The sequence below is a fragment of the Protopterus annectens genome, chromosome 2.part0, assembly GCF_019279795.1.
Source record: "Protopterus annectens isolate FY-2018-M chromosome 2.part0, PAN1.0, whole genome shotgun sequence".
Classification (NCBI taxonomy): domain Eukaryota; kingdom Metazoa; phylum Chordata; order Ceratodontiformes; family Protopteridae; genus Protopterus; species Protopterus annectens.
This window is the reverse complement of record NC_056728.1, coordinates 1,328,414,313-1,328,433,690: the sequence shown is the minus strand read 5'-3', so window position 1 is coordinate 1,328,433,690 and position 19,378 is coordinate 1,328,414,313.

Here is a 19,378-nt window from a genome sequence, read left to right as displayed (position 1 = left end):
AGGGCAATCTGTTCCCAAAAAAAAATATCGTCCCATACATAGCTGTCAATTTCACACATGTGTCCACTGGACACATGTAACCTGATCTAATTGGTTTAAAACACAGTACTGTTGTTCTCACCCCTCTCTCAGGGGTTTGAGTGTCCGAATTCACCTCCAAATTCTGTACAAATGTACAGCTGTTGCTGTATCAGAAATGGACAGCTATGGACCTTCCCTACACCCATCCTGCACATCCCTAGATATCTTTCATATTGTTTTTTCCCTCTGCATGTCCCCTTTTTCACCACTTTCCTATCACCCCATTTTTTCTTTTCTTTTAAAAAATGACCACGGGGTTAAGCGGGAGTAAGCTGCAGTAAGCAGCAGTAAGCAGCAGTAACCAAGTTTGCATGATGCTAAGCAATGCCTACACAGGTTAAGCAGTTTCCCATTTAGCCATGTGCTGGCATTGCTTACCATCACGCAAACCCACACAAACCCATGCAAACCCATTTACAACTGCTTAAAACTGCCTTAATTACCCTGTCTCCATCGGCCACTGTTCTGGCCAGCAACAAAATAATCAGTCCTGCTGAGTCACAGCATAGTCAGAGCAATGTACCTCTACTCCATCTGAGCTTATAATGAATGCTGCTTTTTCAAATATATCATTCAGTACAGGTATAGAATAGTAGGGAACAAACACTGTGGAATCAGTCATGTTTAGCATATATAAATATAAACATATAGATGTGTATGGTGACAGATAAATATGAAAAAGTATACACATCAGATATACGGAGTTATACATATAAAGCAAATATGTATAGAATGCATACATATATATTGTTATATAACTATAGGTATCAATATCAAAAAATGAATATATATATATATATATATATATATAGAGAGAGAGAGAGAGCTAAAATATATATATATATATATATATATATATATATATATATATATATATATATATAGATAGATATAGATATATGCTCATAACATGTAGTGGAGTCATGCCCAGCACCATACCTCTCCACCTGTTAGTGCAAGAATTCTGGACAAAGGTTGTCAAAATGGGGGGACAATGGGCCAAGACCAGGAACATAATATACGTACTGCAGTTATAAATGTAGAATGTGCTACAATAACAGGGTTTGTGTCAGCATACATGTTCAGAAGGATGTGAGTTCTGAAACTGCAATGTATGTCATCATTTACTGACAGAAATCCTCATATCATCACAGTGATTATATGAGCAATAAACCTGGACAGTCTTAAACAATCTTGCCAGTCGAGAGGTTTGCTCAGAACTCCTTAGTGCAACAAATCTGGACCAAGCCTGACAAGGGGGGGTAAAGTCATGAAACTGGGACCATATCCCAAATACTGGACTTAATAAGGTGACACAGTTGATGCAGTAACACCCTCCTGTCTGTTGTAACATATAGTGACTGGAATAGCCCAAGTCCAAAACCAAATTACTCTCCACTAGTTACTGACATAAATCTTCACATCATCCCATGGATGTGTCAGACATACGCAACACATATGGGGGCCAACCAACAGTACATCTGATAAATATCTGGACATAACATCACAGTAGGGAAACTACATTGAGCTGCTAGGCATGTCACCAAGTACTGTCTAAACTACAGGCAGCCTGACATTACAATAACCCAATTTTGTTATGGGGGAATACACATGTAATTGCAAATATATCAGGCACTACAGGGATGTAACAGTTTTGACAAACAGACACCAGTGTGAAAGTGCATACCCATAACCAGTCTAACCACATTCAAAGTGACATACTGGTAAGCCGCATGAACAGTAGAGTATATGGACTGTGTAAACAAAATCATCAACATGTTTTCCACTCACACACTAACCCTACATATACTGGCCCAATGCACAGTGCAGTCTGACATCTGACTGTGGTATGGGACATGTGTTAGTCTGCCCCTACAAACATATACAGCTGACAGAGCACCAGAAACTGGATCAGCATGCAAAGCCAGATAAAAAAGGACCCATAACACTTACATCTACTCCCCTCCCTATACTGGCCAAATAACACATTCACAATACGCTGCTACACAGTCCTGACAGTTTGTCAACAACTGCCAGAAATACACAGTCCTCTCAACTGTATAGAGTCCCACAGAGCATCCAGGCTTTGTCCTCCTATATAAGGCCTCCTATATATAACATGTCTGGCAGTCTGATACATCACTGGGATGAGATCAGGAATGAAGTCACTATATAATGATATACTATACCTATCCACCTCTTACAGCATGACATCTGGACAAGGCCTGACATAATTGGGGGGCAGAGGCCCAAACACAGGGGCATTATTGACATATTGCTGCTATAAACTGAGAAAGTTGCTGGTGTAAAAGGGTTGTTGTAGCATAACTGTTCTGAGGGATGTGAAGTCAGAAACACACATGGATGTTACCATTTACTCACTGCAATCTTCAGAGTATGCCACTGAATTTCCAAGGTAAAAAAATGTGTGAGTAACACACCAAATATAAGAGTCCAAATTCTGGCCAATCTGTGGATAGCTCTACAGGTGAGAGTTATGTCAACCACATAACAGTAGCAGACTTAAATTCACACAGAGCAGCTATATCTACACAAACCCTGTCAAACTAGCATTACTTCAGCTGTATAACAGCAATACTTACATTTTGTCCCTATGTCTGGAACATTCACCCCCAGTTTGTTGGGCTGTCTCCACAGTGTTTGTTGTATGAGATATTTCTAACTACCCTCTGTGATGCTGTTTGTCACATACCTCCATGAAGTCCTCCTCATAGGCAAGGAAAAGAGGCAACACCCACATGAAGTACTCAGTTATAGGAGCGTGTTTCCATGATATTGGGTAAGGGAATAATGCCACAGCTGTTCTACATGTAATTAGCAAGTGGGGGACTCCAACTGGTGCACAGGTCATCAGCTGCTCATAAGCATAACCTACAAAAGGCAAGATGCTGCCTATGCAAAACAGATGTATAGCCTACATCTGTCTCAGAGAGAGAGAGCGATACACACAAACAAGCAAACAAACAGACAGACAGACACACACACACACACTAAAACTAATGGATTATACCAACTGAACCGAAAAAAAACACAGATATGTCAAACAATTAAGCATGTAATGGAATGTAGTAGTGGAAATGTAAAGATGTAAAATAGGAAATTCAAACAATATTATGTCTCAGCAACACATGCTGTACTGATACATTGCTGATCAGAACCTATGACCATAGCATCTGTGTCTGTCTGCAGTGACATAGAACACAGCTCAGGGCCCTGAGTCGCCCCAGGAAAGGATGGCTCACATATGACCACTACTGGAGTGTCTGTTACACAATACTGACTGTGACACTGCTAGGCCAGCTACTGGGATGTTGCAGATATCCAAATGTTTATTGTCAATACAAATATGATATACATGTTTGCCTCAGACATGTGATGGACCTAAACAGGGTATTTGCATACTGAAATACTGTTGCGGCTGTGTGTGTTGAACTGCATGTGATATACTGAGCTCATACCATTCAACTGTCCAGTGTTATGCACACTGACCATATGCGTGCTTCATATTTTTAGTTATGTCATCAAGAGTTGTGTTATGTCTGGCAAATAATTGTAAACCTGAGAACACTGACATTACAACATCACATTCTCTTTCATTTGGCTGTAACCATTAGTGGCCACCACAGCAGATCATCTGTCTCCATGTCTTCCAGTCCTCTGCATCTTGCTCTGTCACACCAACCACCTGCATGTCCACTATCACCACATACATACACCATATCTCAGGCCTTTCTCTTTTCTACTTACCTGGTAGCCTCATCCTTTCCCAAATATACTCAGCAAACCTCCTCATCACATGTCCAAACTGACAAAATCCTGCCACTATCTGGCTTTGTCCCTAAGCTGTCCAACTTTAGCTGACCCCATAGCATACATATTACTAATCCTGCCCACCCTCATCACACCCAGTGCAAATCTTAACATCATTGACTCTGCTACTACCAGCTCTGACTCATGCCTCTTTTTTGAATACCATTGTCTCCAACCCATATAACATAGCTGGTCTCACTACACTCTTGTAGACCTTCCCTATCCCTCTTAATGGTACTCGTCTGTCACAAATCACACCTAACACTCTTCTCTGCCACCCACATCCTGCCTGTACTCTCATCTTCACCTCTCCCCCACACTTGCCATTACTCTGAGCTGTTGTGCCCAAGTATTTACACCTATCCACCTTTGCAAACTGTACTCCCTGCATCCTCTCCATTCCTCTATCCTCCCTCCCATTCACACACATATATTGTGCCTTAGTCCAGCTGACCATCATACCTCCCCTCTCTAGACCATACCTCCACATCTCCAGGGTCTCCTCAACCTGTTCCCTACTCTCACTACAAACAGCACAGTCTAGGAGGACTCTTGTCTGATCATGCCTGTCAACCTGTCCATCACCACTACAAATAAGAAAGGGCTCAGTGCTGATCCCTGATGTACTACCACCTCCACCTTAAACACACCTGTCACTCCCAATGCAGAACTCACCACTGTCACACTAGCCTTGTACATATCCTATAGCATTCGTATGGATTCCTCAGCCACTCCTGACCACCTCATACAATACCACAACTCCTTTCTAGGCATGCTGTCATATACTGTCTCTAAGTCCACAAAGACACAACACAGCTACTTCCGACCTTCTCTGTATGTCCCCATCAACAATCTCAGAGCAAACATCACATCTGTACTGCTCTTTCCTAGCATGAAACCATACTGCTGATCAGTAATCCTCACCTCCCTTCTTAACCTAGCTTCCACCACCCTTTACCATTACCTCATGCTGTGACTGATCAGTGTTATCCCTCTGTAGTTACTACAGCTCTGCACACCACCCTTATTCTCATAATCAGCATCCAAACACATTTTATCCACTCCTCACATCCTCTCACTTTCCAAGATTACAGTAAACAATATGGTTAAAAAGACCACTGATATTTGTCCTAAACACCTCCATGCTTCCACAGGTATGTCATCTGGACCAATAACCTTTCCATTCTTAAACCTCTTCATAGCTATCCTTACTTCCCGCTTGATAATCTGTTGCATGTCCTGATTCACCATACCCACATCATCCAACCTTTTCTCTCTCTCTCATTCTCTTCATTCAATAGCCCATCAAAGTATTGTTTCCAACTGCAACACACTCTTCTCACTTGTGAATACACTTCCACCATTATCATTTATCAGCTTTATTTGCTGCACATCCTTCCTAGCTATGTGCCTCTGTCTAGCCAATTGGTATAGGTCCTATTCTCCATCCTTAGTGTCCAACATTACATACAACCCTTCAGATGCCTCATCCTCAGCCTTTGCCACCACTCTCTTTGTCATGCATCCCATCTCCCTATACACCTGTCTGCTTTCTTCATCTGTCTGACAATCACACTTCTCCTCGTCCAACCTCTTTCTCTGTATACTCCTCTGTACTTCTTCATGCTGCCACCAGGTCTCCTTGTCGTCCTTCCTTTGTACAGATGTCCCACCAAGCCCACTTCTACTCATCTCCATTACTAGCTCAGATGTAGTTACCCAGATATTTGCTAAGACTTCATTGCCACCCACTGCTTGTCTTAACTCTTCCCTGAACTCAACCTCACAATCACCCTTTCTCAGTATCCACCATTTGATCCATGGTGGTGCCCTCATACTCCTCCCCCTCTTCTTGATCACCAATGTCATCCCACAGACCAACATTTCATGCTGCCTAACTACACTATCCCCTGTCACTACTTTACAGTTATCAATCCCTTTCAAATAGCCCACCTGCATAGGAGATAATCCACCTGTGTGCATCTTCCTCCACTCTTGTATGTCACCCTATCCCACTCAGTCTTGTAAAACTACGTATTCAGCACAGCCATGTCCAACCTCTGTTGCAAACTCCACCATCATCTCACCTTCTGCATTCCTTTGCTTAACACCATACCTACCCATCACGTCTGCATCCCCTCTGTCCCCTTCACCAACATGCCCATTGGAATTTGCTCCAATCACTACTGTCTCACCCTTGGCTACACTCATCACCACTTCATCCAACCACACCAAAGTACATCTGTCTCAGCCATCACAAATGCAATTAGAGGAGCATATGCACTAACAACTGTCATCATTATACCATCAATTCCCAGCCTCCTAAGCATCACTCTACCCACCACTCTTATCACCTCCACAAAAACTCTTGGCATAATTTCCTTCAGGTTAACCCCTACACCAGTTCCCCCTCACATACACACCATGACAGAATGATTTGTACCCGTCTCCAATACACACAGCTGTACACCCCTTCCATCTGGTCTCTGGCACACACAATATATCCACCTTTCCTCTGTCCAGCATTTCAGCTAGCTATGTCCCCATGACAGTCATACTCACAACATTAACAGTTCCTACCCAAACTATCACACCCCTAGCCTTTCTCCTCTCTGCCTACCATATGAGCGTCAGACATCCTCCAGGGTATGTCTGTGAATGCAAAGGCTAGTGCACTATCAAATGACATACATGTGTTAAAGCAATATAAAGAAAGTGTCACTAATTGTGGCCCATAGCCCATCATGTATGTGCAGTATCCTCCAGATGTCCTGCCCTAACAGTTTGACATGGCAAACTGAGCAGCAAGACTATAATTATAGTGTGCCATACTGACACAGAACAGAAATGTATAGCAGGTATTACCTGTGCATATGTATGTATGGGTAGGTGCACTTGGCTGCCTCATAACATCTGACATGGGATCCAAAAAGTAATGTAAATAAGCTGTACATGTTGTACACGTGTGTAACCTTAGTTTCTGAGCATCCAACAGAGGTACACTTCTACAGCTACTGTTTGTGGCATTGCCCTGACACAGACATGGATAGTATAATAAGCATGAGTATCACGTTGAAACTGTAGAGGTGGCCAACTGTGTTCTGACCCTGTGTCCATGCCTACTGCAAACAGATATATGACCACCCACATAGCTGTATGGCCTTAGCAATACCCTACTTGTAAAAGCTGTCTCCACCAAAGTAGAGTTAAACTCCTTTGCTGGACAGCACCAATACACAAAGCACATAAGGTGATGCTATATTAGCTGTACAGGGCAAAGAAGGAGCAGGCACTAACTGGGCAGCATGTCAACCTTTGTCTGAATGAGCATATTAGGTCACAGGTGGATTACTGTAAGGATAACTATGAGTACAAATTGGACACAACCACTAAGGGCAATCACAAGGCCATCTTCACATATGTCTGCCGTCTCAGAGGCAACAACCTAACCCACCCTGTAATGGTAGTCAATCACAGCACATACCCACACACCATAGCTATAGCCAACCTGCTGCAGACAGGTTTAGGGCAAACATCACCCCTCTGGCTCACCATCAGTATAGGTGGATATGCACAGCCCACACACCCATCCCCTCATCATTATGGATCAGGTGCAAACTGCCTAATCAAAGTTAACAAAAGCAAGTCACCCTGGGGCCTGATAACATTCCTGTCTGCATCCTACATGAACCCAGGCACATGTTTCCAGCTCCATTACACACTGTATGCAAGCAAAGCGTGAGCACCATTGACATCCCATCTGAAAGGAACACAGCCACTGTCATCCCTCTACACAAACCACAAATGTGAATGATGAATGGTGGTTTATGCAATGTACTGGCCCTCATTGGTGGGAACATGACACATCAGGACCAGGAGTACAATGCATATTCATACAGTGCTGCCAGGTACAGGGGTATGATGTGTTTGTAAGTGGTGGCTAATGATAATTCATATTCATGTGCTGGCTCTGTAAAGAACTCTGGGCAATGTCTGAGGTCCTGTGATGTGTTTCCCTGTTTATGTCTTCCAGGTGCCATGCAGCGACAAGCACCTTACACCAAAGTGGAGGCAGCAGCCATCACAGAAGTTGTAATCTTAAACTATGCCATTTTTTTCTGGACATAACCGGTAAAATCTGTGGGAGCAGACTGCCCTGTGGGATGAGATCATCCACAGAGTGAACGTCTTGGGCCACCATGGATGCACATAAGATCAGATCAGGCATAGAGCAACTGACCTGATACATCATGCCTGGCAAAGGGCTACCGCTGTAGCGAGGGACCATACTGCTACTGGTGGGGGGCCAGCCACACAGGCCCTATTTACGGTGACAGAGGAGCTCCTTGCCAACCTTGGGGTAGACCTCAGACAAACACAAACACTGGAAACAGCAGTCGTGGAGGTGGGTGGTACCCAGGCAATAGGTGAGAAGCATCCAAGTAAGGCCAAAGTGTGCATCAGTGTAATGAAGTGCCATTTAAACTGTCTTCTATAGAGTCTCTAGATGCATATGTCAGTGCAAAATGGATAAGTGGGTGAGGTATAGTAATGCACACAAGTGCACAACTCTGGTGAAGGGCAGCAAATTGTGTAATATCATAGTGTGTATTGTACCTGTGCAGAAACGTAGCATTCATCTTGCACCAATGCCTAATGTGAAGCTGCTGACAATACCTCTCCCTCACAACTACATACATCCCTCTGGCTCTGGCACATGGGACAGCAGCCTGAAGCCAGTAAGTATGGGATTTTCCTGTTGTGGCTCACCAGTACCCCAGGCATGCTAAAGTTAATGCATGTGACCATGCACACAACTGTTACACTCAGCCATTTGGCAATATCTGCATGTTCACTTGTGGTGGTGTTTACTGCATTGCATCATGGTGGTCATCACAGGGGCCTATGTGCAGGAGATGTCACGTATCTGTAGCATACCTCACAACCTGTCATTGCAGGGCATCTGGACAAAGAATGACAAACTGGGGGGACAAAGGCCCAAAACTAGGGTCATATTGTATAAATTAGTGGTATACAGTGCATATAAATGGTGTACACACTTGTTAGAATGCCAGGTATTTGTGATATACAAAAAAAGCACAATAGACAAGTTCAAAATACTGCCAACATTTCATGTGACCTATAACCTGTACAATTCAATTGTAAAGCAAACAAATCTGTTAAGGGAACAATAATGACATATAACAATAGTAGAACAACCTAGATGCATCTGTGTGCACATACTGAAGCTAGTACTGTGTTGAGGCAGCTTCTGATATAACTACAGCAGTACATCTTATTGGGTACACATCTGCCATCAATTACAGATACTCTTTGATTAACAGCAAATAACGGTCAGCTGTCTTACCAGGATTATTCTAACATATACCAAGTTGTCTGCTACAGCAACAGCCATGGTTTGCATAGAGCTGACAAAGCTGCTAATGGGACACATGTTTGAAATGTATCAGCCTGGTGAAGGGTACCAAAACATTTCCACAGCATTGCATATACCATGGAACACAGGGCAGACAATCATCAAAAGGTGGTGAAAATATGGGGCTATAGTGACATTGTGAAGGACTGGACATCACACCAAAGTCTATGAGAAAACAAGACCAAAACTGGCCAGGGAGGCTGCCAGGAGCCCTACAGCAACAGTGAAAGAGTAGCAGGAATCCCCACCAAGTACTGGGTGTGTACTACATGTCACAACAATCTTCCATGGTCTCCATATGTCCTGCCTATAGGGTAAGGTTGGAAAATGTCAGAAGTTCCTCACACCAAACAATATCCAGGCCTGGTGAAAGTCTGAAAACAATATATCAGGTCTCCAAAACACCAGTGGGAAAATGTGTTATGGTAATATGTGATCACAGCTGAACTCTTTGGCCACAATTCTGATAGGTGTGTTTGGCACAGTAACACCACTGTACATCAGCACAACAACACTACCCCCATGGCGAAGCATGGTGATGGCAGTGTCCTGCTTTAGGGTTGCTGTTCACAAGCTAGAACTGGGACTGTAGCCAAGTTAGAGGGGATTATGAACAGTTCCAAACACTGGTCCCTTGTGGCTCCAATCCTTCTGCTTTATGCCACATAGCTGTGGATGGTGAGGAATTCCACCTTTCCACAAAACAATGGCCCAAACCATACATCCAAACCAACAAAAGGATGGCTTCACTAGAACAAATGCAACATTCTGCACTGGCCGAGTCAGAGCCCGCACCTACATCAAACCGGATATATGCAGGATGACCTGAATAAGGCAGTGCACAGGAGAAGCCCTTGCAATCTGACATAGTTGGAGGTGTTTTGCAAGGGTGACTGTGCAAACATTGGCAAGTCAAGATGAGCCATGCTGATAGACACCTTCCCAAGAGGACTGCATACTGTGATTAAATCAAATGGTGCTTTAACAGAGTATTACTCTGAGGGTGTGCACATGCATACAGCCAGCCTATTGTACTATTTCATTTACCAGATGTTGATGGCAGTGTTATGACCTGATTTCTGAGGTCTCATGTGATATATCACAAAAATCTAGCAGGTTAATAGGTGTGTGTACACTTAATATATCCACTGTAAGCTTGGGAAGTCGTTTGAGTAACCGGCTTTGTTTTAACATACATGTACTGCAGGTTATGCAGTCTGCACCTCAAATTAGGGCACTAATTAGTGGCACCAATCCACAGATCAACCCAATAATGTATCAGACAAACACAGGAGTTATGAGGAACAGACCAAACATACGAGCCACACATGTAGACAGTCAGAAAAATCCTGTACAGTTGGGGGGTATGTTCTGTATGTTCTGTTGGAGTTGCCACAGTGCTATACAGGTGAACAGCAATAATTTACATGGGTACAGTGTGTGCTAGGTGAAGGGCCATCACCTACTAACACCACTCACATATCCCAGAGGTGTATATTAATAGTAACAGTAATTGGAAAGGGCTGCACTGCCTGATGCTGAGGGTTTGTCCAGAGTGTGCATGTTATTGTCTGACTGTGTGTCATGCTAATGTGAGTTCTTTAAAATGCCTTTGAGGCACCTCACCTGTGTGTGTGTGTGTGTGTGTGTGTGTGTGTGTGTGTGTGTGTGTGTGTGTGTGTGTGTGTGTGTGTGTATATACCAGCAAACCTTATAGTGCCAGTAGTAATTTACATATGTTGTTTTTCCCTCACAGGTGGACATAGTGGCTATGGTCCCTCCCACTCTGATACTGATTTCAGTGCCTCTCCAGACTCTGACCATGATGATACTCATATTGTGGCACAGTTGGGGTTGTCAGGGGCTGAATCTGTGCCATCAGTTGGCATCCCACTAATGTCAACCCCATCCCTGCACACAGTCACAATGCCCACACATATCCCATCACCAGTGGCCACAGATAATGGACAGTTGGCAGGTGGTGGCATGGAACAGGCTACTGTAATGAATATGGGAAGTGAGGGTGCAGGCACTAGCCATAGCCAGAGTGCTGGCAAGGTCCCACACAGGCAGATGGGCAGGGGTGCTCAGAAGACAATTGCAGCTCATCATGCCACTATTGCAAGTGCCTCATCAGCAGTCACCAGATGCATGTTTCAGGCCATCATGGGGGCACAGGCACATAATGAACATAATACCAGACATATATGCAGGGTCATGGATGAGCATGTCCCTGGTGTCCATGGTGATATTTGTGAACTCACTGCAGCCATCCAAGAGCATACTGAGGTCATGGATAGACAGGGAGTGGAGATCTTGGCACTCCACATCTGTGGAATATCTGTGTTTGAGCATTTGGCGGACGATGGCCAGCAGCCATGTAGATGTAGAGCAGCACCATGATCATGGCTGTGCACCATCATGTTTCCATACTGGCAGTACCACCAGCACTACTGAAGGGGGTATGCTGTCCACATCATGATGCATCAGACCATGGGTACGTGATCCTGGCCAGTCCCAACAGGGACGTGGATCCAGCAGGCAGCAGTCACCATCGAGAAGTATTACTGCATCTGGACTCAGCCCTGGTGGTGTCGGTGATACCTTTCTCAGGTCCAGTTCCAGTGTCCATGGCCAGAGACAGTGAACTGTACACTCTGCCATGTACGGCCCACAGTTCTCAAAAATACCCCTGTGGAGGGTGCCCACATGGCATGACTGTGTGCTTACAAATACACACACATCACCATCAGACAAGTCACCTACACACACACACACACACACACACACACACACACACACACACACACACACACACACATACACACCACCCCTGCACAGCCCATTTAATGAACACCACCCCAAACACACACACATGATGTCAACAGTATGGCCTAGCCTAGGCTTCTGGCAAACCTGCACAACAGCCGGTGCATATGATAATACCTGTGCCACATCCATGCCATCCATACCATTGATGCAGGGACATGCTAATATGGGTCTGATGCACAGGGTGACTTTAGTAGAGTGTAGCTATTTAATGCTGTGTAAGGTGCTGTCATCTGACATTTGTAATGGGTACACATCAGAGTGTGTGTGTACTTTTTCAACCATGATGCATTATTGGCGTTAGTAATACTAAGCGAATATGTTTTCACGTGCTGTATTCTGTTTGTGTTCCAGGTGTCTGTGAGTCAGCAGGATGTGACATCACCAACAAGGGGTATGGTAGTGTTGTAACACATCGACCATGTCATTGCCGATGTACAGCTGTATCTGCACACATTTCCGAGGTCTGTGTAACAGTTCTTGCATGTGCCTCAGAGCTTATAGGGCTGAGGGGTTGTATCTCAGTCTGTGGTGGTTGACATCAACTCTAGTAGAGTGGGCAATGGTAAGTGTGGTGGGTGGAACACACCTCAGATTGCTAATGCCCTTAACCCCCGAGGATATTGTGTCAACCAAAAACACAGAGAATATTGTTTACACACACACACACACACACACACACACACACACACACACACACACACACACACATGGACACACAGGATCACAGTTGCCAGTGTTGTGTTTGGAACCCCTACCCATCAAGTTGTGGTACCACACTATTATGTGGTTATTGCAGGTGGCACAGGACTACTAGTGTGATGAGTTTTACAAGGTACCTGTAAGATGAATAACATCATGTCACCTTGTGGGGTATAGCAATGGTGGCTGTACTGGGTATGAGAGTACTCATAATAGTGTCACATATAAGTCTCCACACTCACAATCACTGCTATACACACCAATGCACACACACACACACACACACACACACACACACACACACGCACACACACACACACACGCACACACGCACATACACACACACACACATACACACACACACACAATTGCCAGCACTGACATTAGCAGACCAATCTATCTTGTTATTCGTACCATACTATTCCATGCTGTTGCACAGGGATTATAGGGATGAAGAGTGTCTACAGATACCACTACAGTTGATGTGAACAGCAGACCTCATACAGTAGACCTATGAATGTGTACTGTATGTACCATGGCATAAAATATGAAACCATGGCCATCATATCATTGTCATTCTCACACAAACACATACACAAGATACTCTTCTCTTACACACATTTGCCAGGACTGAGATTAGAACCCCTACATATCTATTTGTTATTACTACAATGTTATGCATTTAACTCAAGAGCCATGGAAGTTATGGGGTGACACTTGTCCAAAGGTACTTCTAAGGTAAGGGACATCACCAGGCCTTGAAAATTATGACAATGGGTGATGTACTGAGTGAGAGAGGCCACAAAATACCGTAACCTACACCTACACCTATACACACTTACAATAATACACCCACATTTTCCAGGACTCATATTAGGACCCCTAGCTATGTAGTTATTGGTATGATAGTGTTATGCCATTACTGCCCACACCATCGAGCTTATAGGTTAGGGAGTGTCCCAAAGTACCTATATAGTAAATGACATCTACAGCACTTGTAAGGTATGGCAATGGTAGTTGCACTGGGTGAAAGAGGCCACCAACTACTTTCACCCACATGTTTACACACTCACAAACACTTTTCTACACACTAATGCACACACACACACAACTGACAGTACTGAGAACCATAGGTTAAAAGATTCATAGGTGTATATGTGGTAAATAGCCATTGAGGCTTTACAAGGCTAGCCCATGGGAATACATTGGCATGATGCCACATGACGATACTCCCCAGTGTGTCTACTGAGTATAGTCACTGGAGTGATCCCCAGGGTGGGTATTCTATTCCCCATCCACTCCTGCTGATTTCTCTTGAAGAGGGCCAGTGATGTGCTCTGCTTGACACATAAGTGATGTCTATTCCATAGCGTGGCAAGTCTCTGGGTTGTGAAACTATCCCTCCAGCATGTCCTGAGATTGTGATGATGGGGTTGGGGTATCTGGAGCATGTTGTGTGGACAGATTGGTTTCTTCGGATGCAGCATTCCTGACAGGGTTGGGTCAGACATAGCTGTGTATGTCAGGCAGAGATCACACCTAAGTAGCCAGTATGAGACAGAGATTCATTGGAGTTGTTGGAGTCTGTCAATATGGGGCAAGTGTGTAGTACCTAAGATCCTCTTTGTGAAGTACATTTGCAGCCTCTCCTGTTGTTGTTGTGGGGTACATGGCAAATGGTCCACAGTACACATTGACTGGCCTACTGAGGGAAGAGTACAGGGAAACACTGTACTTTTACTTCCTGTATTCAACACCCTTAGCCGGGAGAAGTGACACATGGAAGGACTTTTGGAAGACAGTGGCATTGTGGCAGTCACCATACAGCTCACTGTCAACCTGTGTTCCCATTTCCCTTATACCAACATCAGTGTTCAGTGGACTACCATCAATGCATTACTTTATGGGAACCATGTCGTACCCAAAGGGGATGGCAGCACATCATCTGATATTGAGCTTATGTCCAGGGTTCTGACAACAGTCATAGGTCTCAGAGATGCCTTTGTGAAGTATGTCAACCTTATGTGGTGGGGTAATAATAGCACTCACCTTGTAGTCATCAGCAAACATTGTCAGCCAAGGCACCTTCATATTGGGCTGGTCCTCAGAGGTGTGGATCCCAAACATGAGGGGACCCAGGTCCACAACCTGTGGAACTTCAATAGTGACTGTTCAGCAGTCTGACATGAAGTCGGCTGCTTTCACAATGTGGGTTTTGTCTGTGAGCCAGTTTACAGGCCACCTACTGATATATATGTGGTTGTCTACCTGAGTGTGTTTGTGTATGATTCCTGAGTGGGGAGTAATATCCAAGGATTAGATGGTCAGCGTATCTTACTATCTATTCCATACTGTCACATACTTATTGCACATGGCACAATGTTTATAGTGCTGCAAAGTGTCTACAGGTCCCTCTACAGTGGATGACAACTGTGGGCCTTGTAATGGGAACACTGGGACATGTACTGGGTGGGCAACAGCAAAAAGTAGCAAAACCCACCCACCAATGGATATGGCTCTCACACAAACACAACTCCCCCCCACAGACAGGATACTGTTCTTGCACACACACACACACACACACACACACACACACACACACACACACACACACACACACACACACACACATACACTTACACACATACACACACACACTTGCCAAGACTGAGATTAGAACCCCTATCTATCTATTGCTACAGTGTTACACATTTATCACACATGCCACGCTGCTTACAGGGTGAAGTTTGTCCAAAGGTTCTTCTAAGGTGAGGAACATCACCAGCCCTTGTAAAGTATGGCAATGACTGATGTACTGGGTGAGAGAAGCCACAAAATACTTTAAACTACACATATACACACTTACACACACACATTTCCCAGGACTGAGATTTGAACTCCTACCTAATTTGTTATTTGTATTATAGTATCACACAGTAATCACACATGCCACAGAGCTTATAGGGCTAAGACTTGATGAAAGGGACTTCTAAGGTGACTAATATCTGCAGGACTGCTAAAGTAGGGCAATGGGAAGTGTACTGGGTTTGAATTGAACCAAACTCTTTAACTTATAAACACACACATGCACACTTTCACATTTGTCAAGACTGAGACTATAACTCCTACCTAACTAATTATTTGCACTATAGTGTTATGCAGTTATTGCAAGTGCCACAGAGCTTATAGGACTGAGGCCTGATGAAACTGATGAAAGGGACTTCTATGGTGACACACATCTTCAAGACTGCTAAAGTAGGGCAATGGGAAGTGCTCTGGGTGAGAAAGGCCTTTTAATTCATAGATCCTATTTTCTAGATCTTACTGACAATTCTCTAAGTGTATGAGCATGCCCAGTGTGACCTTATATAGTAAATGTGGGACTCCATTCCAGGGATTGTTGTACACCAATCCAGTTTGTTTTGTGCTACAGCCATACCTCTCAACCTGTTGGTGCAGGATATCTGGAGATAGCCCATCAAAATGGGGAGACAATGGGCCATATGGTGATTGTGACAATTTCTCCCAGTAATGTATGGGTTGTTAGAATTACAGGATTTGTTTTAGTGGATATCTGACATATATGACATTTGACATTGTCATGTATTATTTCAGTACCTTGTGACATACCTCCTGAAATCATCACAGTGATTTACCAGAGGAATACAGGATAGATGATGCACACACCAATATTATGGGCCAAATGCTATGCATTCTTGCACAAACCAGATTGTTGAGAGGTGTGCCTACAACCAATTGTCTGCTGGAGCTGTGGAAATGGTCCAGGACCTTGGTGATATATTACAATGGAGGAATTTATGTGCATTTCTGTTCTGGCATGGTCTGATTTCCAGTCCATGGTTGGGTAATATAAGTCAGGCAGGATCAGGGTGACAAGCAGACTCTAGATAGATTTATAGGGGATAAGATATGTGGGGAAGATGTTCTGGGTCAAATATGTTGGCATATAGCTACCAGTACTTTGCATAGGGGTCTTCTCAAAGGTTGACTGCACTTGGAGGATCTTGTATGTGTCAGACTGTTTGACCAGCCTGGAGGTGTGTGTGTGTGTGTGTGTGTGTGTGTGTGTGTGTGTGTGTGTGTGTGTGTGTGTGTGTGTGTGTGTGTGTGTGTGTGTGTGTGTGTGTGTGTATGGCACACCTCATTTTGTTTGGATGGCCACATTTTGGGGTCAGGATATTGCATAGGATGAGTGATCAGGGAAGGGTGTGTTACTCCCCATGGCTGTAGACCAGGGTTCTGTGGGTGCAGACATGTCACCATCTTCCAGGGTTAGGACTGCCTGCAATGAGTGCATTCCCATGTTTAGACTCCTAGCCCTGCCTGTTGACTGTACATAGTATCACAGGATGTCCAGATTCATGACTCATATATCTGGTTGGTTACCCAAATGAGTGCGGTTTTCAAGGAAAAGTGTTTTTCAAGTCACTCAGGGTTGAGGTCAGATATTACTGACAGTTGACATTGCAGTTTCAGGCTTCATACCCTTCAGACATTCCAACCTAATACAATCATTCCATCAACTTTCTAACATTACTAAAGCAGTATTTCAAAGGTGTCCTTCTCTTTGGACCTTTATCACCCCATTATTCATGTCTTTGTCCAGATTTCTGGCTCTCTGAGGCTAGCAGGTTTGCTCCTAGCAGTTAGCAGCATGGCCTTTCTTTGCATTTTGTAGACTGTGTTATGTTGATGTTATGGACCCCATGACACTTCCTAACAGGGCACTGTGGCTGTGGCATAGGCATTTGCCAGAGGCTTGTAGGCCAAGTGTGACAGATGCAGGCCATCTGTAGCAAAGCAGTGCATTCTGATGATCATATGTTCCCAGGCTGCCGGCAGTGAACACTCCAGGATGGCACCAGTAAGTTGAGTGGGTGTTACTGGCAATTGCTTTTTGTTCATGTTTAGCCATCACTCTAGTTGACAGTTGGATGCTGTTTAAGGCTAGGGATATGTTACTGCATTTCTATGGGACTATGGGTGGGGGGTGACACATATGTACACAAAACACATTTGCAGAGACTGTGCTCATCTTTGTTTAACATTTTGTTCCCATTTAGCATAGTGGTGTGCCCTATCTTTGAGACTACAGGCATAACAGTGTCAACCACAGGTCAGATTGTTCTGGCATAAACATTTTATAGTTTCAGACTTCTTACCTTTCAGAGCCATACTGCCACTGCCAGACCTGCTGTGATATCACTGTGCAAGTCTGTAGGTGGGACTTTCATGGATGTTGCCATATGGGGCCTTTGTCAGACATTTCTGTATGTTTTTTTACAGCTGATCTGCTGGTTGAGGCTGGGGGTGAGTATGGGACCCCCACTTTGACATCCATGCATGTGACTTATGACCCCCCCCCCCACTTATTTGGCTCACCACATATACTGCAGTGGTATTTGTCAACTAGGGTGGTACTGCACAGTGTGGGTAAGCCAGTACTGGACATACACTTCCTGATGTCCCACAGATCTGTCAGTTGTCTGCTGCTATCCCAGTAAGTCACCCCATTCCCTTGCATGCTTGCATCAATACCATAGATATGCTATCGGAACATTCTACTCTATTCATTTATTGTTAAGAAGACTGACTTACCTTGTGCCTGAGGCAGTTGTGAGGATGGTGATTGAGGGCTGACTATGTCGGATTCATGCAGTAAACTGCCTATACATGGTAAGGTATAGGTGGTGTGATGTTTGGCATCCATTTTACTGTGTGTGTGAGTCAGTGAGATGTTAGTCTCTCTGGCCCTACAGTGTCAGTGTATTGCTATGCATTACCTCTTTGCCAAGGCCAGGGCATACTGGGCATGCCTCCATCTGCCTACAGGGGCAGGCTTAGGATGTTCCTCCTCCGAGTCCCTCTGTGCCTGTGGAGACCTAGGCAATGGTGGGGGGCTGTGTGACCCTTTCCTGTTTTGTTCCTACTGCAGCTATTTCCACAGGATCATATTGTGTAGCATGGCACATACTATGAACATGTGTGTACATGTGGCTGGAGAGTACTGCAAGGCTCCACCAGATATGTCAAGGCAGCAGAACTGTGACTTGAGCATCCCAAACACATGCTCTATAATGATCCTAGTTTGTGCGTGTGCCTCATTATGGCATTCTTGTGTGGGTGTGTGTGCATTTCTGATGGGTGCCATCAGCCACAGCTCCAGTGTGTAGCCAGCATCCCCCACCAGATGACCATATAGATGTCCCCACTGGCAAATGCCTGGTACAGCTGTGACAAATGCCAGATGTGGGAGTCATGACACCTTCCAAGATTGCCAGGACACACATTCATGATAATGCCCTGGGCAGCGCACATGACCTGGCAGTTGATCGAGTGGAACCCCTTGCAGTTTAGATAGAGCCGACACTGGTCACTAAATGGTGTTTTGATGTGGATGTGGGTGCAGTCTATGGCACCCAGTACCTCCGGGTATTCTGCTACATGGTGGAAGAGATGCATATTGCTGGTCATCTC